General features: G+C 35.4%; 1 protein-coding gene across 1 annotated transcript in view; it reads left to right on the top strand.

The window, feature by feature from the left end:
• Positions 1-10,200: 10,200 nt before the first annotated feature.
• The window catches only part of LOC145688041 (dynamin-binding protein-like), a 108,874-nt gene continuing 95,860 nt past the window's right edge, over positions 10,201-23,214 (top strand). Inside the window, exon 1 of the mRNA XM_081761739.1 lies at positions 10,201-10,351. The gene's annotated coding sequence lies outside the window, so the exon portion shown is untranslated. The remainder of the gene's footprint in view (positions 10,352-23,214) is intronic.

Below are 23,214 nucleotides of genomic sequence, written 5' to 3'. Positions count from 1 at the left end.
AGAGCAAGGTGTAACTCTGGAGTGCAAAATGTTCCTGTGAGAGCACACTCAGCGTCACTATGGGTACATTCATTAGTGTTTTCTTCTTCCATACATGTGCGGCAAAGGCCGAAAAGTAATCGACCTCCCGCAACGTATGGTAAGATCGGAAAATAGAGGTCCTTTGCAGGGACGATTGTGCATTTGACTACACCGTGAATACTTTCCACATCTGGAAAGTCCGGTCCCGTGTGAATCTTAGGTGATTTAACCGGCATAGGTTTACGCGCCATTACCCATGGGTATAGGCTAGTTACATCGGCATAAGAAATACGCTCATCACTCGTACAATTGACGTAAGAACGAAAGACCTCCGTGCGACCACCGTTGCAACAGTTCTTAGGAATAAGAAAATCAGGTAGATTAGTACAACGTTCTTGAACAAACTTTTGCACTTCCTTGTCCGTCTTTACCTTATTATCCCAAGAACATTCCCATATTTCATATAGGTTTACACCTATACTTTTCAGGTACCTACGGCGACGCATGGTTTGCTCATATCGTTTCTCCATCGTATTGTACGAGTGTTGTGCATCGTGCAAAACCGCGTCACGGTTAAAGGGAAAACAAATGGGACAGGAGTGGAAATAACATCCATAAAAGTCGAAGGCAGCGTTGAGTCCTTCGTGCCATCCATCGACCTTGTACCTACCAATATACTTTTCCCCACCTCTCCTAGCATGCTGGATTTTTATCCCTAATTGGTTTTCCATATACATAAGCCATTGCATAGCTTTTGTACTATACTTGGTCTTATGATGAAATCCCAACGCGGGAATGATAGGAATAGTATTTTCCGGTAAGTGCAAGGTAAGATATGTACGCATTGCAAGACTTGCAATTGTTGATGATGTTATGAAACATTGCAAACCCTCCGTTTTCTCTTCAATAATATCGCTAAACTTGATGACCGCTTCTGTTAGAATTCTAACATCATTTTTACAATAAGCCAACATATCCTTCTGCAGGTTAAACTCCTCGCTACTTTCCGCACGTTCTTGGTGCCAGGCCTCCAGTTGTTTTCTTTCTTCTGTGCTTCGTCCCTCAGGGTCATAGTACTTAAGCGGAGGGTACGGACCGACATAATTTTGATTCTCTTCAGTATTAAACAAATATGGGAAATCTCCCTTCTTTAAATTTTGACTAAGGCCTAACGTTTTTGATAATTTTGATAATTTCACACCAATATAAAGGAAAAAGTCGCGAAAAAAGATACGGTTACCTATGTTAATATTAAAAATCTTTTGACCCTGAATAAGAACACTAGGTACAATATGCTGGTCTTCTATTAGAGTTCTAAGACAGAAGAGACCATCGTATCTGGATGCATTATGAGCGATCACCAGGATCTTCTGAAAGACAGGACGTTCTACTAACACGTGGTTAATAAAATCCATCATTGTCTTAAAAGAAAACGAACGATTTCCAATATTGTCACGTTTTACAAGGCTCATCGATACCTTTCCTTATACAAACGTGACATACATGATGACAACACACCAGTACAACTTCATGTTCCCTTTCACCGCGCTCATTCGGCGCCTTCAACATCGTCTCTACATCATAGGTAATGTACATAAACCTTTTCTTACGAACAGGTTGCTGTCTCTGAACAAAACATGTATGATTTGTATCAACATACGCGCGGCATGTTGAACAAAAATGTTCACCACACATGTGTTCAGATTTTCGCCCCCTCTTATCAAAGATGATACCACAATCGATGCAGAGCTTTACATTATCACATACGAATTTAGCCGCTTTATTATGTGTCAGATGGCTGTCAAAACAAATACCCTCAGCAAACTCTCTATTGCATGCATTACATTTAATTCTGTTTGCAGTATAGTCCCGTTCGTGAGTATGTTCGCAAAAAGTACAACGAGTTTTACACTTGTGTGCACGTGCCCTTTCATCATAACCTTCCAAACAACAATAACAATACTTCCGTTTGCTAACAAAACTTGTAATATTACGAATGGGTTCGAAATGACCAATAGTGTTACCTCTTTGATATAGGATAAAAATCTTACTTTCTGCATGTTCTCCCGGGTAACGTACTATATATTCCCGATTATTCTTTTCAATCTCCTCATAAACTACGATTTGATACTCCCCTTTCAAATATGCTTGAAAGAGTTCCAAATCAGAGAAGTCACAACCTTGCTTACTTTGAACGTTAACTCCTGCCATTTCGCAGAGAACTTCTGCTTTAAGAATCCAGTTATCATAGTCTCTTGTTTTTAAATTACATAAAACTTGACTACTTGCGGTATGCTTTGTTATTCCATATATTATGGCCATGGGGAGGCAGTACATATTCTTATGTTCAATGCGAATTAATCGCTTTTCCAAGTAATCTTGGTATTTGCAGTATTTTTGGACAGCACTCATTGCATTAGGTCTTCCTTGTCCGTGAAAATTCTCAGCTATATGGAATCGAAACAATACTTCTTCCCCTAAAAGGAACACTTCATTCGAATTTAGTACTCGTTCGATTGAAGTGAGGACTGTTCTAGCAGTGAAATTGTCCTTTCTTCTAAACGGCACATACACTGGTTTGTTATTAGTACTATTACTACTTTCAACGTATAAACCAATGTAGTCCATGGGGTGTGCATTGGAGATCACATGTTCCAACGCAAAATCGATTAAACTTTCGATATAGGCCTCTGGGTTATTAATATTCCTTTCATCACCCACAGGTCTGACGACAATTTCATGGCCCGTAAGATGAAACTTACGAAACCTTTGTCTGCTTTGTCTTACAACTTCGAAATTACTATTTCTTTGATTATCCCCGCCATTACTATTATCACTACTACTACCACTTGTACTACCACTATTATGACTACCAGTAGTACTACTTGTACTATTTTTGTTTATGTTGCCATGTCCAACCATTGGTGGGACACTAGCAGATGACGGTCCAGGCTGAGGAGAAAAAATCATTTGGTTCCCATAGTCATGATTATCCTGTACACAATATTGATCTGAATTGTATACAGGATTTTCTCCCTGGACCTGTTGCGTGGGTATAACCACAGCATTGTCCTCATTTTCAACCAATCTCATTTCTTCTTCAATTGGTATTTCAACGGAATTTAGATTGCCAATCCCATCTGCTTTATCATTTAGAAAAACTAAATCTTCATTTGTTAACAAATATAAATTATTAGGACTCAAGCTATGAGTTTCTTGAGGGGTCATGACTATGGCATTATTATTTTCAAATGGGATTAAGCATGGTTCCAAAACAAATCGCGAGCCAAAATCAAAAAACTCAGATAACTCTGTATCATTTATCCTATCTACCTGACCTTCCCCACAAGCTAATAAATACATAACTTTATCTAGAGCCAATTCATACGATTCTTTACTACGGAAAAACCCGTACACAAACAAATCCAGTACGTCAGCACTGCTTACACAGTGCTGAAGAAGTAGTATATCATTACCTTCAAAGACACGAAGGGTCCGCAATATGGCTTCGCATCTCACCGATCCCCTATGGCCAAGTCTGTTTAATTACATAATGGCTTTCCACGTACTAAAAACCCTAGGGTACTCGTTGAGACCGCGCAAGACCTCTTGCAGGTAGATTTCATCAATCATATTTAATTCTTCAGTCGGGCAGAAGAAATCCATCTAAAAAATAAAACAAAGAAAAACTATTTTGAGTAATCAACACTTTAATAAAAAAGATCAAATAAATACTTCTTTCAAGCAACGCTCACATAATAATATCATATAAAAGAAAAATTAATCATCTTTAGTTAATTATTGATATGTAAATAGAAATCAATCAAGTTACTTTATGAAAAATCAGTAAATATATTCACTTATATTGAATTATAAACTATTCTATTAAAAATATCCACAAACACACACACACACACAGAGAGAGAGAAAGAGAGAGAGAGAGAGTCTCTCTTTCTTCATTAATATTGGTTAAATACAAGTCAAGTACAATTAAAAAACTATATAATTTCTTTCTTTTTAAAAAAATCATAATAACCATAAGAAATACATACCTTTCAAGGCTTAGTTCTCCGTTCACAATCCACAAAAAAGAAGAAGAAGAAATCTCAACTGGGATAGTCGGTACTTTTAATATAATTGCTAACACCACAACGCTTAGCACAGCTTCAATGTCTGTAATAAAACAGGCCTCAATAAATATAGTGATAATCCTGTATACTTTATTTAATACTATTAAAATAGGTTTAATAATCAGGAAAGCTTTCTCTGTGATCTTTAACGCACGCCGACGTAAGAAAAAATGATAAGCGTACACATCAAACACATGTTATATCATGTTCTATCAAGTGTTCTCCCCCACCACTAACAGTGACACCTAGCGATAGAATTTTAAATTAACTTTAGTTTAGTTTACTACCGTGTGCTGTGTTGAGGTATTTTGTTATTAGTCCTGAATATATATCTATATTTTAAAGGTAAAGTATAATATATATATTTCTTTTTTATCCATTAAATACTACTAATAGCATTAAATAAGTACCAAAAACCCTTCTCGCAGTTGTGTTCTGTTAATAAAACATAATTTGTGAGGGCATAGTTGATTCTTCTTCTATCAGTAAACCACCATACGTTCATTATATTACAAATCCCTAAGGGGGACCCACCAACACATAGGGCCATTCAGTTGAACATAATTATCATCATGTTATTACCTATTCAGTAAAAAAACCCGCATTTGTAGGGACTAACTAATGGGGAACATGCCCACACCCGGTAAAAAAACATGGTAGAAATAGCCGTACATAATTTCCTTTTGCTATAATACTGTTAAAATCTAGGGTCGCCTATAACTAAGGGGCCCCCGCCAGTTATAGCTACGTGCTACAATAGGCGTACATAATTTCCTTTTGCTTTATTGTAATACAATACTATTAAAATCTATGATGGTCTATCTGGGAGGCAAAAGCCACACACAATTGTAAAAACATATTAGAAATACCAATACATAATTTCAATTCGCTTCATTCTAATACAATACTGTTTAAATCTAGGGTATCCCGTAACTAAGAGGAAGGACCCCCACCAGTTATAACTACGTGCTACAATAGTCGTACGTAATTTTCCTTTTGCTCTAATACTGCTAAAATCTAGGCAATCTATCTGGGAGGCAAAAGCCACTTAGTTGGAGGGATATAGTACGAATAGGAGTACATAATTTCCTTTTGCTATAATACTGTTTAAATCTAGTCAATCTATCTGGGAGGCAAAAGCCCCTTCATTGAGGAACATGCTACAAATAAGAGTACATAATTTCCTTTTGCTATAATACTGCTAAAATCTAGGCAATCTATCTGAGAGGCAAAAGCCACTTAGTTAGAGGGATATAGTACGAATAGGACTACATAATTTCAATTCGTTTCCTTGTAATACAATACTGTTTAAATCTAGGGTCGCCTATAACTAAGGGGCCCCCGCCATTTATACGGTTATACTACAAATAGTCGTACGTAATTCTCTTTTGCTATAATACTGCTAAAATCTAGACAATCTATCTGACAGGCAAAAGCCCCTTCATTGAGGAATATGCTACAAATAGGACTACATCATTTCATTTTGCTTCGAGGATACACAACAAGTTTTTTCAAATCAAAAGACAGTGTTCAATAACCAATATATTTAGGGGTCCGTCCTTTCTCTTTCTTTCTTAACATTAAAGCTATTGTATGCGGTATGTGACTACCAACCCCGCAAATAACTAACATTCAGTAATATTTACTATTAAAACACGATAATGTTGGGGAAAAGCGCTCCCTCCCTCCCCCAAGACTAAAACATTTCTTTCTGCAAATACTAGTCTTAGTCCAAACATTTGCGTTCCTAAAAGATTATCAGTTATGTTGTCAAAGCGTAGTAGTATGCCATCTATTGGCAAATGATCTTACTTAAACAGTTCAAGTCCCATCTGTACAACGTACATATATATATATATATATATATATATATATATATATATTAGGTATAACTGATTTTAAAGTGATCATGTTTCAGTACACAATCGTGTAACAGTTAAAAAATCGTAACAAATGAATCAAACATATTGTAATTAAGCATACTATAATTAAGCAAATAAAACTCTACAAGTAAATGGTCTGTCTTTAGCCCTTGGTAAATCGTAATGGCGGTTCTTAAGGGAAACATAGCCGTATATTCATTTTTAATATGATCGCAATTTTTAAAATATTTTCGAAATTATTTGTAGGTTCACACTACAAGTGTTCTCAGCTTCTTATTTTAAAAACGAGTGTTATTTTAAATAACACGAACGAATAAAATAATCACACTGTAAGTGTTCGAGTAATTCATTACGAGAGGTTAAATTAATAAGAAGCGAACCGTTAAATATATTAGGAGAGTATCTTTTATTCTCTCTCACATATTATTCGAACATGATATTTTTTACAGTGAGCTTCTAATGAAGCGAAAGAATGAAATAATAATAATAATAATAATAATAATAATAATAATAATAATAACTTTAGTAATAGATTGCAAACACTTGAAATCTTATCCCTCTTGCATAATTACAAAATGGTCGTAGGTTTATTCCCCAACAATGTTTCTCAAAAGCAACTCGTGTAGTTTATCAATAATTATTCAAAAAACTTTCATTATAATTAAGTGAATAATACATGTCAGTTTAGCATTTAAAAAGTTCTCACCTTAAAAATCAGACTTCGTTCTGTTAGAATCACTGACGAAAAAAAGTTCAATAAACACACAAATAAAGTTTTTTCAACACACACACTATGGCACTGTGTAAAGAACAATAATAGTAAACTTTATTTCAATAGTATATATATATATATATATATATATAAGGATTTCAATGTGTCCCTCCCCCAAGCATCATGTTTTCATCAGGTTTTCAACCCGATTTCATTAATTATAAATAAAGTCATAATAATAATAATAATAATAATAATAATAATTTATTTGTACTTAACACCCGAAGGCAATTACAAAGCACAAATTGTTAATTTTATAATGGTGCAGTCCGCTAACATCGTTTATTCATTGCTACACCAGGAAATCTAAAAATTTCTTATTTACAACTTCATCAACCGCTGGAGAAATCTCATTCAGACAGGGTATCGACATTGGTCCCCTGTGGCAATGTGCGGTTCTCATCTAATTAAGGAAAATGCTTACATGTAACAATTTCACATTGCCAAAATCAGATATTGCCACAAAAATACATTTACGTGTTTGTCCAAACATCTTGTAAAAGCGAAGAAACATAAAATTTCTATCTGTCTTCTTCATCATTGCCGATAAGTATCGCTGTGACAATCATAGTTAATGGAAAAATATTTCAGTATGTCGCCACTTAAACTTCTCACGGTCAAGGGGAAAGCGTCTAAGGTTATTTCAGTACATATTGAGAAGCGGAAATAAAATTAAAAAGTGCATTGACACTCTATATCTGTGTCACCACTCAAAGTTCTAACGTAAGCAAAAGGAAAACGCGTATACCCGGAAGTAATGGCATTTACAAAAATAAAATTGTGTTCATTCTAAGCTAGTCTTCTGTGAGAGACGGAAAAACAATTCAGTCGCTCCGTATTTCAAACTTGGCTGTAAACACGGAGTTAACTATAAGGAATAAACAATCAATAAAACGATGAATATTAACAAAATAAATAAATAAACTATTCAAATCATACACACACACACTTCGTATTTCCCATATGTTTTTTTTCTCGCCAATTTACATGTGAGGATTGCAATAATTCTCAGTACAATACAGTGTTCACCTCTGGTGCTTGGGGGGGGGTCCCGGGTTCAATCCCAGTACAATACAGCGTTCACCTCTGGTGCTAAGGGTCCCAGGTTCATTTTCAGTACAATACAGTGTTCACCTCTGGTGCTTGGGGTCCCAGGCTCATTCTCAGTACAATACAGCGTTCACCTCTGGTGCTAAGGGTCCCGGGTTCAATCCCAGTACAATACAGTGTTCACCTCTGGTGTTAAGGGTCCCGGGTTCGATCCCAGTACGTATCACATAAACTTTTACACATTATAAGTGTTCTCAGCTTCTAATAAAATGGTTTCCTCCCAAAATAAGTTCTTACGACTAATTTATTAGGAGAATATAAAAATAAAAACAGGCATAATGGTGGGACTCAAATATTTCATTTTTTCCAAATATATATATATATATATATATATTTCTCAATGTAAGTTTCTATTAGTCAAACTCATTTGTATAATATGAGATTCGAACATTATTGTTAACAACGAGTTTGTAAAACAAACGAACAAATTATATATATATATATATATATATATATATATATATATATATATATATATATCAATGTCAATACATTCAATATTATTATTATTAATTTAATCAATGATACGGATTATTAATTTAATCACTACTACGGAAGTAAGTGATACAGAATGACGTATCATCATATCAACAGATTTAATTCAAATCGAACCAATTCAAATTTCCATTATTATTTTTAAAAATATCCAGTATACAACCTCGAAAAAGAGGACACGACCTTTCCAACAATACAGACATGTCATCACAACTAAAAAAAAGAAACATAGGAACTTTCCAAACCACATAACCGACATGTCATCAACCCCTAATGACCTACCAAACCGTCTGACAACACATCCATTAAAGGACCATGTTAGAACATAATTATTACGTAATGTACCGTTAACATTCTTCCTTTCGGGTGTGGAAGTTTGTCAGGAACTACTGATAGTGAATGAGCTGTGAGCCGAGTTGCTCGAGTCGTTGACAATTCGGGCCGAGCAGTTTTGAAGATATTTGGCCAGTGCCCTATAACACTTAACAGTGTTTGGCTCGAGCCCGAATACTCAATCTAGACCCTCAACCCAAATTCAGAAGCTCGTGAATAATGTCCTTGACTCCTAGACTTCACGACTACCGAGGTTGGTAATCAACTAGTTTTTTAGTATTCAAATACAAACCGCCCATCTTTCATTTTTACATACAGTGTTGTTATAATTAATAATAATAATAATAATAATAATAATAAAAGTTGTAGTAGTAGTAGTGTCATTGATAATAATTATACTGTCTATGTAATATACTTGAAGAAGTACTCGAAACTACACACCGGATTTGGCTCGAGTCGACTCGAAACTCGACCCCAATTCGAGTCGAGTTGGAGGAAATTTTTCGAGCCTAGTTCTCGGTTCGATCTCAAAGGTGTCTGTTTCTAGTCGAATCGAGTTTCAAAGAAAACTCGCACGTGTCCATCCCTACAAGTAACACAGTATGGCATTTTATCAATGTTACATTATATTGAAGTGTTCATATATCAAGTAAAAATTTGTCCTTACATTTACATAAAGCGACTCAGAACGTGCAATAATAATAATAATAATAATAATAATAATAATAATAATAATAATAATAATAATAATAATAATAGCGGTAGTAATAGTAGTACGGAAAATTGAAGTCATATTTTTTTCCCATTTTTAAAGTTTTGGACCTAAAAGTAACGCGTCGAAGTAAAGTAACTGTTACTTTTTGGGGGCAAGTAACGCGTTAGTAACGCGTTACATTTTAAAAGAAAGTAAAGTAACTTGCAACGCGTTACATTTTTACAAGTAACTTACCCAACACTGTATATATTAGAGAGAGAAAGAGATTTTGTGTTCCTTGAGGTCCCTGCCATTGCCCCCTCAGTATTCATCATTGCCCGCCCTAAGCAATCGGGCTGGCTACGGGCCTGAATCTTATTGTGAAAACAGGTGACATATTTCTTCCGTGGGTTTTATAAATTTATGCCTGCATAAAACCAGGGGTAAAAGTGGACTTGAAAAGGTAGGGGGAGGGATGACGTCACGCCGTCGACCCGTGGCTATTTTTGCCCATTGTAATTTTTTAGAAAGTGGAGGGACGCCATAGATATTTTTTGGAAGTGGGAAAACGGCATCTCCCGCGTTCCCCCTCATTTTTACTCCTGCATAAAATGCGGAGTAAAAATGTGGACCCCCTAATATTTCTTGTTCCAGCTTTAAGGTCGGATTGCGTTCGCAAAGCTTTGCTAAAGCTAGTCGGAATGAGGCCTCTAGAATACATTCTGAGAAGACTTAATATTAAGTCACAGTTACTGTCATAGTTACTGTTTTAGATTTCTGCAATTTGTGTGTAATGTTTATATTTTTCGAAGTAGAATTCGTCAAAATTTAGTATAATTCGAGATTTATACGTACATATTATGTTCAGTATGAACGTAGTTTACATCAAGTCGTGAAATTCAGGAAATTTAAGGTAATATATTCTCTTGTCAAAGCATCTATCATCATTTTCCAACAGTAACTGACCTTACGTTGATTATTTGTGTTGACGCAAACATACGTAGATGGATTTTGTGAGCGAGTATGTTATTGTTACTTTTGTTTCTTGCTCAAAGATATTATGTATATTTATAATAAGTGGCTTGAGTTTAATAAGTTGTACTCTGCGTAAAATATTTTCCATTGTAATTGTTCTTTCGGTTAAATTTAAACCAATTTATAAACCTATAGATAAGAGGGAGTGTCAATTGTATACGAGCAGACGATAGCTTTTACCGTTGCGTCAAATAACATAATCATGTTAATAATCTCTATTAAAAATACTCATGTACCCATATTCATTTTACAGCAGAACTTGATTACTTAATAGTGATCGCTTCCCAGTCCCTAAACTCCAACATTTGAATGTTGACTTTATATATATATAAATCTTACAGGGTCTGTCCTGAAAATAAGGAGACTGAGAATAGAAAACATACCTTATTTAAATAAAGCTTTCAATACGCCTAGTATTCTTCAAAATATGAGCCTTCAGTATCGACACAGCAAGCCCAGCAATTTTCTCACTGATTGTCCATGTCTTAGAAATTCTCTCTTTTTTTTTCGTAATCTCTTTGAGCATCTTCATCGCGGCCCTTTGAACGTCTTCCACGATGTCCTATCGATTCCTTACAACGCGCTTTTCATTCTCGGAAACAAAGTGTCACACGGAGAGATATTGGAGCAGGAAAACTTTATTTTTTTATTTTATTTTATTTATTTTTTTTTTTTTCCGGTCAAGAACTCCCTGATAGCATCTTGCGCAGTTGCAAATGTTCAGTTACAATTTCATGAATTTGCATTTTCGGAAACCCTATCTCGTCTGCAATCACACGGACATGCCGATCAGTGTTCATAAAGGGCGCCTACAATTAACTTTAACGTCCGTAACCACCGCCGACGGCCCCGGACCGTTTCTTGTGGATGTCTTCTCGGTCATCTTTAAAGCCTTAATGCCATTTAACACTTGCAATCTACCAATGCATCATTGCCGTATACTGTCTTGATCATATCGAACAAATGTCTTGGTAGGGGACTTGCTTAATTTAAGTGCATAACGCAGTGACGAAACAAGGGTACACTCTCGACCCTGTCCACTTTCTTCGACTGTTCGAAGTAGTGATGGGCACTACCAAATATATTCGATATTCCTAGCAGACTGTCTAATGACATTTTCCTTTGTAGTGGTAAACACTCCACAACTTGTTCCTGTGCATGTTTTGAACTGTTTTATTGCCTGTTTTTACTTCATTTCAGACAGAGTATCGATAGTTAGATAGTAGCGAATATCGATAGTTTTCGCTGGTTTCTATCTTTTCAAAAATTATCGAATACATTATAAAAATGCAGTTATGTGATCATTTGGAACAACTTAATATAATTAGTGATTCACAGTTTGGATTTAGGGCAGGAAGATCTACGGTTGATGCTATAGACTCATTAGTAAGCAAGGTTTTACAAGTTTTTGAGTCCAGGGGTTTTGCAAGCGCCACATTCTGTGACCTGAGCAAGGCTTTCGACTGTGTTGACCATAATCTATTATTAAATAAACTGGCGTATTATGGTGTAGGAAATACTGGTCTAAATTTATTCAGGACTTACCTTAAGGATCGTAGGCAAGTGGTATGTGTGGGAAGGGAAAAGTCACAAGTTGCACAGGTTGTATATGGTGTACCGCAAGGCTCAGTACTTGGACCTTTGCTTTTTACTATAACGGTTAATGATTTACCAAATTGTGTAACTAGTCACTCAATTTTATATGCAGATGACACAACATTTCTCAGTGTTAGCCACGACTTGGAAAAATTAGAAGAAATCACAGAAAGAACATTATCTGAAGCTGGATCGTGGTTTAAGACGAATGGTTTTTTCCTTAATGAAAGTAAAACGAAACATTTAAACTTCAGTTTAAGAGGTATGGCAACCGAGAACAATTTGGACAGTGTAAAATTTTTGGGCATTATTATTGATAACAAATTATCATGGGACTCTCATATTCAATATATTACAGGAAGACTTTCAAGAGTTATATATTTGATAAAAAATTTGAGGAATCAGGTACCACAAAACTATGTAAGATCCGCATATTTTGCGTTTTTTCAAAGTATCTTACTATATGGTATACTGTTATGGGGAAATGGTAGCCATGTGAAGGACGTTCTGTTGTTACAGAAAAAAGTTGTGAGAATAATGATGAATGCAGAGAATACGTGTCATTGTAAACCATTATTCATAAGATTAAAAATAATGACGGTAATCAATTTATATATATACAATGTGTTGATGTACATAAAGGGCAAAACGTCGGAAATACACTATAGGCATGACATACACTCATACAACACTAGGAATAATAGACGTGTCAACGTACCATATTTGAGATTAACAAAATCACAAAATAGCTATGAAGCCATGAGTGTGAGGTTATATAATAAATTACCTATAGAACTGACACAACTACCTATGGGTAGCTTCAAAAATAGATTATATTCTTGGTTAGTAAAAACACCATTTTATTCAATAGATGAGTTTTTTGAATACGATAATATTTAATTTTTGTAAGGTAATAATATTTAAGATATGTTATTGTGGTGAACTTTAGTACTTTAGCACTTATTGTAGATAATGAACAATTACTATTGCTGTACATTATTGTAGTAAGTTATAATTTGACGTTGTCTATGGCTATGTAGCTGATTCGACAATAAAATTTATTATTATTATTATTATAGTTATATTATACCATTTCAGGGCCCCTAATGTTAAAACTTTGTTGTATATTGAACGAGAAACCAGCAGTGTCATTACGCTCTCTTCAGGTCTCACAGCATGAACTATATAATGCAGGTCAAATCAAGCAAATTCGTACCCGTTGGAAGGTCAGGTGCAGTGTATGATATCGATAGTTATATGTTTTCAGGGGCCCTAGTGTATTACTATGAGGCCCTAGAAAGGCTTGATATCATTGTTTTTCCTATCGAAGGGAAAGAAGCAGTTAGTACTTTAGTAGACTCAAAACTATCAAATGGACTCCATCTCATCACAGGCAATGGAGCCGTGAAGGGGAAAATGATTGTTGAAACTATCGAATGCATTTCCTCCAATAGGAGGCAATGAAGTAATGAAGGGAAGGTAATTGCGTAAGTATGTTAGTGTGGAAACGTTATCGTGTCACCCAAGAATGTTATAAAATAGTACTGTTTTATATACTATTTTATAACATACATACATCTTTGTTGTCACCAGCAGAAACAGGGAAGGATGTAGTTCTACTTCAAGTTTCAATTTGAGGTGTCTTTTACTTCAAAAAGAGATGCTCCAGTTTAAGGGAGAGTTTATTTACTCTACGACGGGAAATTATCTCTTAGCTGACCTCAGCGCTTTGTGATAAATTTAGCGATTTTAGGCGCGCTATAGTTTTGGTAAAATATAATATATGCTGAGAAGCCGGGATTCTGAATATTTTTACTTATGGTAACTGGCAATATTAAAATTTACCTGTTGGGAATTGCTGGTTTACTGTATCGATAGTTATACTGTCTCAGCAGCCTTGCTAGATTGTTGTTGAAGGAACAAGGATCTGCTGACTGGAATCAATCAATTATGCTGTATAGCGGTGCCTATCTCCCCCAAGCGCTTTTGCGCAATCCCCCAAATTTATAATCCGCACTCCAAAAGAAGTAGAGGAATCCGGAACTGGTTTGTAACTAAACAGAGAGAACTTGCTTTGAAGACTTTTTTTTTTTTTTTCAATTTTGCGTTCTTCAAAGCATCATTACTTTATAGTACTGTATTAATTGTTAATCCTTGTTGAGGACTACTGAGGGCCGCGGTGGCTCAGTGGGAGAACGTTCACCTGTGATGCATGGGGTCCGTGGTTCGATCCCAGCTCGCGCCAAGTGAACTTTATGGTGGACAAACACTATGTGCGTGGGTTTCCTCATGGTTCTCCCGTTTCATTTGTTTCTTCATTCCACCATTTCATTCATTTGTCATCATCACCCTCTCCTTAAGCCTCACCAGCATAACCATGGGACGTAAAACTCGAAGATTTCATTTCATTTCATTTGAGAACTACTAAACATTATTGAATGAAAAATCAATGTTATTGCTATTTTTGTAAACTGTGAAATTGATTTGAAGTCTAGTTGAAATAAAGAGATGCTCCACACAGAAAACAATTGCCAAGTAATCTTTGCCTTCTGAACGTGTATTTTTTTTCTATGTATCAGTTTCATCAATAGCTTTTTATTATACATTTTTGATTTACTGGACGTTTCTTATAATGAAATAATTCAATAAATCATTTAATTTCTTTAACTTGAAGTGTGTTTGATATTGTCATTACAAAACAAACGTAAAATTAAGAGATATGGTGAATAGCGGGGTGGATTGATTTAAATCAGTCTGATTTAAATCACGATATAAATCAAGATTTAAATCACTTGATTTTTTAAATAAAAATCGTTGATTTAAATCAAATTCCGAAGTAAATTAATTTAAAGTGAAAATAAGTAAAATCCCGTTTCTATTCTGTTATTTCGATTATGGAAGTTAATAATCATAATACAATGAGACTTAAATGTACAGTATATATGAAAACAAGTGTCATGCAGAGGATGATTAGGGAAAATCCCGTTTTGAACAGGTAAGGTAGCAATCCTGCTTTCTTCTTTTCGTAACATTGGGTTTGGGTTTTAAAATCGTTAACTATTCCAACGGGGAAATCACCATCGACATTTAAGACAAAAATTCTTTTTTGTGCGTGTCTGTTGGTTTGTTCCCAGATAATAGGGCGAATTTAGAGGAATCCTATCCCCTCTCAAAAAAAAAAAAAAATATATATATATATATATATATATATATATATATATATATAATTTTAGGCGAAATTTATGTATTTCATGCCGCAAGCTAGTTCTGAGTTTTTAAAAATATGCCCCTGCCAAATAACAGTAACTTTTGTGAAAAAAAAAGTCATTTTGATAAACGTTGCTGTGCTTTTTCCTTAATGCTTAGCCTTTTAAATTATATCACCTATTTTTAGGTGATAGGGTAGAATCTTCATTATTCGATTAAAAAAGTACCAATAAGGCTTTTTACTTCGTTTTCTTCAGCACTGGAGGCATTCTAGAACACGTTACATATGCTTTCACGCCTTTCTGCGTTGAGGTATAGTGTGTGATGACGTCATAAATTTAAAAAGATATTTTTGTTATGCGTATTATTATTTTTTCACAGGGTACATTTTGCATTCAGAAGACTGAAATTTTGCACACTCGTTCGGTGTATCCCTTAACAATTTTCAGATGTTTTCAGATCTCTGCGTGGAAACAGCGGGGTCCAGAGGGGCAAAAATGTTTTTAAAAGGATATTTTTAACAAAAATAGCTTTTTTCGTGATTTTCCCGCCTCAGATGGAGACACATGAATGGACCGTTTGAAAGGCTGTTCTATTCTGAAGAAAATGATGTACGTACTATGCTCCTAATATAAATAGGGATGTCTCAGGAAACTGTTACCTGAGATCCTGTTTTATACGGGAATCTGGGGTATTTGGGGAATATTATTTTTCGCAGGCTTAGAATACTTTTGCACCTACAAGATTGAAATTTTGCACATTTACTCAGTGCATGCCTCAGTATTTTTCTGATTTGTTTCAGATCTCTACCTTAAAACAAGGGGAGAGGTCCACAGAGGTAATTTAAAAAAATATTTTAACAGAAAATTACTTTTTTCGTGATTTACCCGCCCCAGATACATGATGGAAACATTTGAAGGGTACCATTTAAAAATTTGTTTTATTCTGAAGAGAATAATGTACAAATCATGATCCTAGGATAAATAGGGATGTCTGAGGAAATTTTTATATTACATCCGGGTCATCTGGGGCATTTGGGAATGTTCTTAGCTCACTGTTAAATAATTTCCTCACCCTTACTACTCAACATAGAAGCTTGAAATTTTGTACACACATTTAGTACACCCCTTAGTATTTCCCAGTTAATTTTGAGATCTGTGCGTTAACACAGGGGTATCCAGAGGGGATAAAAATTTTAAAAAAAGTAAAAAAAAAAAAAAAAAAAATGCCGATTACTCTCAAAATTTCTCTCTTCAGGGACATTATAGGGAAATGTGAATGTTACCGCTTCAAAAGCTGTTCTATTCTAAAGAGAGTGGTATATGTACCATGATCCTAGAATAAATAGGGATGATGCTGTAGCTCCTTGACTGTGAAAGTCTATAATTTACCTTTAAAAAGCCATAATTTAAAAGGGTTAAGAAACATTGCTTGGGATTGATATAGGTTAACGATTGGGGAAAATTCAAAATTCAACCCCAGTATTTTCACTTAAATGGCATAATTAGTATTTAATACTAATTCCCAATGCTTTTTCTTCAGTTCGCTACTTGCATTATACGAGGAGAAAGATTTGATTTAAATCAAAAAAATCGATTTAAATCAAAAAAATCAACAAAAATGATTTTTTTTAAAAAAATCATGATTTTTTTCCACCCTGGTGAATAGTAAGTAGCAGACTATCTAATAAGCGTATTGTCAACATATAGGAACACTGCCATTGAGCAATATAAAAACTATCGTGGTATCTAATGAAACTATCAACAGCACCGAAATATTTATTCGATAATGTCCATCGCTAGTTCGAAGCCAACTGAACTCTGTTGCGTTGTGAAGCTGAAAGCTTCCCCACCTTATATATATAGTTAATTAGACATGCGTAGAAAATAAAATAGTTAAATTTCTTTCCGCTTTATTCCCATGTATCTTAAACAGCCTGCATTGAGTAAAACCAGCAATAAAAAAACTTTTCGGAATCACTCAACTTGGAAAATTTTGTCTTCTAGTATGTTGTTAGAAATGTATCAGTGTTAATTTGAGATTGAGTGAATCATTCAATGGATCTATTAAACAATGTAGTCTGTCCTAAATTTCCATGTAATTGCGTTTTCTAAAAAAAATACTAAGAAAGTATTATGTGAAATATTACCTCTGGAAATACAGTACACTCTCGTTTTACTTCTGCTTTCTTTCAGCGAAGTGTGGAAACAAATCGGTGATAACATTCGGATTTTGAAAATTTATCAAGACTAATAATAAGTACAAAAGTCGTTTAAGCGATAATAAATTTGTATTCTCTCATGTATTTTGGAAATGTGTCCTCTAAAACATGTTGCAAATATATCTCTCCAAAATTCGGAAGACATACGGTTACCAGAATATGACATAATACATGTGTATGTGGTCCAGTATTAGAAGGTAGAATTCGAGAAATACTGAGGTTCAGTTATGATCCAAAGATATTTTATGAAAAGCAATTGAGATTTCTGTGATATACTTTGGTATTGCAATTCCTTAAAAGTTTAAATATATTTCTCGTAATCTTTTAAATTTTTTGTCCTGAAGTGAACAACAAAGATACTGATTTGGTACCTTAAATACTTCTTAGTAAATGATCAGTTATGTATCCTGATGCCGTCATCGGTATACAAAGAAATTTTTATACAAATTCTCTGGAATTGGTTACAAGCAGCCGAAGAGATGAAAGTAAATTATTGGGCTCTGAGGCATTCCAAAGATAGTCGTTACAATATTGTGCAAAAGACGCATTTTTACTATAATAATTATCTTATTTTATTATATCTTATGTACTAATTTTCCACATTTCTGAGTTTTCTGTGAATTTGAGCTGCATTTCTTCGGGGTGTATAGGCACTGTTTCAGTAGATTTCAGAAGATACAGTCGTGAGTTACTTTGATACTTCCGTGCAATATGATTTATCAAATTTAAATTTCATCAAAGAAGTTTATACACTACTCTTGACTCGTTAGAACATTATATGGCCTCAATCATGTCTGACGTATACCTGTGAGTAAGTGAATCAGTTGTAAATGAAATGATGTGCGGTGCAGAACTATCGGCTTTGGATAAAAGTGTAATCGTGAATAGCTATTGAGCTAAACAGGCCGAAATCAGCTTTGGAATTCGTTCTGAGTAACTGAAGTATGAAAGGACATTGTAGGAATGCCGATCTTGGAGTACCAAAAACTACGAACACCCGATGGTTACTATCAGACAGGAGTTCCAGACAGCAACAGTTGGTTTCCGTTTGAACTCCCTCATGGTTATTTGGCACGGGAGACCCGGGTTCGATTCTCGGTGATAGTTGTTGTGGTACGGATTCCACGTTAAACTATAGGATATTATGTTGCTGCTATTGCTATAAGGTGGTATAAAGATAACAATGTTCGGCGCTTTGGTTAGCTTGTACAGTCTTTCGACCATATAAAACACCTTTGGGACGAATTTGACCGGCGGTAAAATCTCTGGGTATATTGGCAACTTCTTTTGCCCACTTGTCGGATTTTCCAATAGGGATGGTGGAGCATTTTGTAGTATGATGTTCACAACTGAGTTGAGAGCTGCCTGACGGCTGTTATAGCAGCAAAAGATAAATATACACGAGGCTTTTTTTTTTTTTTTTTTAACTTCTGTTAAGCCAGAAGAGAGAACCAGTGATATGAAACGGGGATAAGGCGAAATTGTTCACTGAACGTTTCTTCCTCCTCCCTCCCCCCTCCTTACAGTACTAATAGACAAACTCTGCTCCTCAATCACAGTGGAGTAGCGACAGTGGAAACATATCAAGTACAATAGAAGTGCCACACAAATGACATAGCTGAACTTCTGCAGATGAAAGGTCATAATACAGTCCTGATTTACCAGTATTGAATTTGAAGGGGAAACCCCTAAGAGTATATAGAGATGGTGCTCAGCTTTGCAGGAAAATTTAATCTGCGGTTGAATTAGTATTGCAGTTATATAAATGAAGTTGGAGATCACAATAAGTTAGGCACGCTGATTCGGTAATGGAAAAGATTCAAAAGATGCAGCTAAGGTAAAGGATAGGGTTTACTGCTCCTCAGCCATGATGTAGTTACAGAATCCTTAGATAAGTTAGTAAGGTGTGAAACACAATCATGCAACAGTGCCTATAGCTTCACGTGTTTTTGATATCCAGTTAACAGGGATTCGAATCCAGACCTCTAGTATGGACTTTGATTTCTCCCTCCCTTCACGAGAACATGAAAGAGCTGTGTTCTTCAGAATGGTGATGGCTCCTTGTCATATAAGTAGCATGAGGTTTCATTTGGCCTCGCGTCTTTGATAAAGATGCTTCCTCTAGAATTAACCTCGAGTTGCCTTCTTGATTCTCCAACGTGAAAAGTCACTGTCATGCTCTTTGTCCGGAAGTTTTGTTGTATGTTGCTTTCCTGTTTTTTCTGTGTTGTCCACAAAAATAGGAAGTGAAGAATTATGCTGAGATAGTCATGGCTGAGGAAAACTAGGAAGATAAAGAATAATAACTTAACAGTTTGTGAAAGATGAAAAAATAGGATCTCTTGTGTCTTTTATTTTAGTTACAAATACAGAATGTTGATTTAATAAATGAGGATTGCATTCAGGGAGAATCCAAAATAGAAACAATGTCTTGTTGGGGCCTAATTCCATTAATTCGTCGTCGAATGAGTAAGGATTACACCCTAGAATTTTGAGTAGTATATCTTCAATAAGTATTTATGAATTTCCTTTGGACGTTTCTAAGAACACATTTATTTCTTTTTCTTACTCGTATATCATGCCCAATATTACTTTCATACTCAGTGATGGTTGTGTGCAGGACTGCAGAGAGTTTAAAGAACGACTTATCGACGTACAGGACGAGGACGTCTAAGGTGGAAATCTAAGACGGCAGACGACCGTGATGAACTGAAGGCGTATATTACGACTTCTGAACTGTTTACTGATTTTCTTGAAATTTCAAGATCAGTGCCTGAAGAAATCGAATTACATCATATAGTTTACACTTGGCGGGAGCTTCAGTTTCACTCCATATGTTTTAAAGCTTATACTTCACAATGATGGAACGGCAGTTTATTTATCGGTATGAGGGGTCGGCGACGTCCATTTATCTTGTCCCTGTTTCGTCATCTCACGTGCTTCTCCCGTGGTGGCTTTAGCAGATGTTGAAAAACAAAAAGAATAGCTCTCTTGTATATATATATATATATATGTATATATATATATATATATATATATATATATATATATTATGGTACCCTAGCAGTAATGGACTGAGGCATACAGTATTCAGATGAGGCTTAAACATCGTTTTTATTTATGAGACATATGGAATGGCTAGCCTTAACTGCCCTTAATAATGTACTGTGCTGCGGCTGTTATTTCACTGGGTGTAATGGGAGGTGTTAAAGGATCATCGTCATGGTCAATAGTTGACTGATTCGTCGGTGTAGCAGGATTTCTTTCTGATAACTTAACTCAGGAGTTACTACATTACCAAAAGCATTTGCTATTTGTGTAACCATAATAGGTGGACCTTGATTAATAATTGGGTAGTGGGTTTGACTGTAAGTTAGGTAAATTTCTTCTAATGTTTCGTTGAACATTAGAAGAACATCATTGTAACAATATTGGTCCAGAAATTTTTTGTAAGCCTGAATGTAATTATGATTTGATTTGATTTGATTTTTAGATCTAAGATAACCAGAACACTTATATTCGAAGTGTGTGGTCCTAATTTGATTCCCAAGGGGTCTCAGTCTGTATTTCTTCATGATATAAATATGGGAAGTAAATAATAATCGTGTCAATGATATAACTAACCAGAAATTGAGATTAAATATTCAGATGTTCTCAATAGATTACTTTCACACCTGTTATTTTCCAGTAAATTAGATATTTGTTTGATTGTTTCAGATATATTTCCCAGTTACTATAAATTTAAATAACTAACAAGTTCAGAAAAGATGAAATTACAGATATTAAATAGAAAAGCTGCGTTGGTAATGTAACGCATGCTGAAGTTGTCAGAAGATATCTACTTTCATACTAACACTGTCTTTACCTAAGTAATTGTTATGAATTCTTGCATGCTGGTTAGTTCACTGGTATTGTGACAGGATTTACATATTGTTATTCTACATTGATTAACACGGTGGCTCAGTGGTAGAGCGTTCACCTCCGGTGCTTGGGGTCCCTGGTTCGATCTTAGTCGTGTGGACTTTGTGGTGGACAAACACCATGCTCGTGGGTTTTCTCAGGGTTCTCCCGTTTCCTCCCACTTTTTTCATTCCACCATTTCATTTATTTCTCATAATCACCGCCTCCTTTAGCCTAACTGGCATAACCGTGGGACGTAAAACGCAAAGATTTCATTTCATTTTTCTACATTGATTAAAATGAATGAGCATTTCTTCAATTACTACTGGGTTGGTGTGATTGAAGTGTTGGACTGCCTTGTGTCACTTTCAAAGGCAAAAGTAAATAAAAATAAAAAATACAATACCTGGTTAGTCAAAGTAGTCTCCGATTGCAGCTACACACTTTTGATATCGCTCAGCCAACAATTCGATTCCTTGACAAAGGAAATTTGGAGCGATGCGAAGACGTCCTCAAACTCACTCCGTACAGCCTGGTCATCACGTAAACTGTTCCTTGCAAAAATAAATAAATAAATAAAATAAAATAAAATAAAAATAACAAAATCCCTCCGAAAGAGCTAGTAGTTGGTAGAAGAGCAGGGAATTCATATTGCAATTGCAACTCATAGAGACATTTCACCGTGCTTTGAGTAAAATGTGGATGTGGATTTTCGTGCAACATGAAGACACCATGTTTGTGTGTCATTGCTAGATGCTTATGTAAATTTGTGTTATTTTTAATGGAGTTCAGCAGTAATAGTTTCCTTTCGACATGATGGATCACTTCACCATAAACCACCACACAGAAACAGTACTTTTCGTGAGTGGAGGAGTGGTTTTAGCATCCTTCCTGGACGTTGATCATGATCTAGCTAGTGTCCTGACCATTTACGGTTGTCGTATCAGATTCATTAGCCATCAGAAGTAATAATTTGATGAAAGAAACTTTCCTGATTATTTCCAACTTTCAGAAGACTGCATACCTTCAAACGGTGATCCTTGTTGGCTGGTGTCAACTCATGTTGAGGCTTTTTATCTTGCCTATTGCGCAGAGCCGCCGAACAACAGTGGTATAATGTTTGTGTAACTCGTTTGCAATTGCATGAACACTTTTCCGATGGCCCTTTCCACAGTATTCCTGAAAAACTCATCAGAACATGATGTTTGTTGATGGCCGCGGGGCTCAATTTTTAATGTGTCGCTGGCACGAAGTTTTACGAACCAACGGCGTATGATGCATCCATTAACCACTCCTGGACAAAATCTATTATTGATGTTTTTCAGAGCTAGATATGTAGAATTTGCCAGTCCGAACCCTTAAAAGAAAATTACTTGCAGGTGTGTGTTCTCCATGGTTCACTTTTACACGACCCTTTCAACAACGCATTGCATCCTGACTGGCTGGGCACCCCAACCTGTTTTTTCAACATGTATAGGGTTTGTGACGTCGTATGCGTGACTTCGGTCCATTCTTTGGTTCCGTTACGGAGGATGATTTCCCACTAAACGTAAAATTGGGCATTTCAATCGCATCAAGCCAAAGGTATAGTGATCTTATAGAAGTCATATTTTTTTTTTTTTGTTGTACTAAAATTTCATGCTACATCTGCTCGTATTGACTGGCAATATTACATAGATTGTTACACATAGGAGTCTGAGTTTAAAAATTAAAAAAAAAAAATCAAAGCTTCATGAAATTGGGTGTATTTTACATACATATAGTAACATCTCCTACTTATGTGTGAAATACAATGTCACACATAAGTCCACTTCCAC

Source organism: Thermobia domestica, chromosome 6, assembly GCF_964235325.1.
Source record: "Thermobia domestica chromosome 6, izTheDome1.hap1.1, whole genome shotgun sequence".
Taxonomy (NCBI): Eukaryota; Metazoa; Arthropoda; class Insecta; order Zygentoma; family Lepismatidae; genus Thermobia; species Thermobia domestica.
The sequence above is the reverse complement of the archived record's forward strand: the minus strand, read 5'-3'. Positions and strand labels throughout refer to the sequence as shown.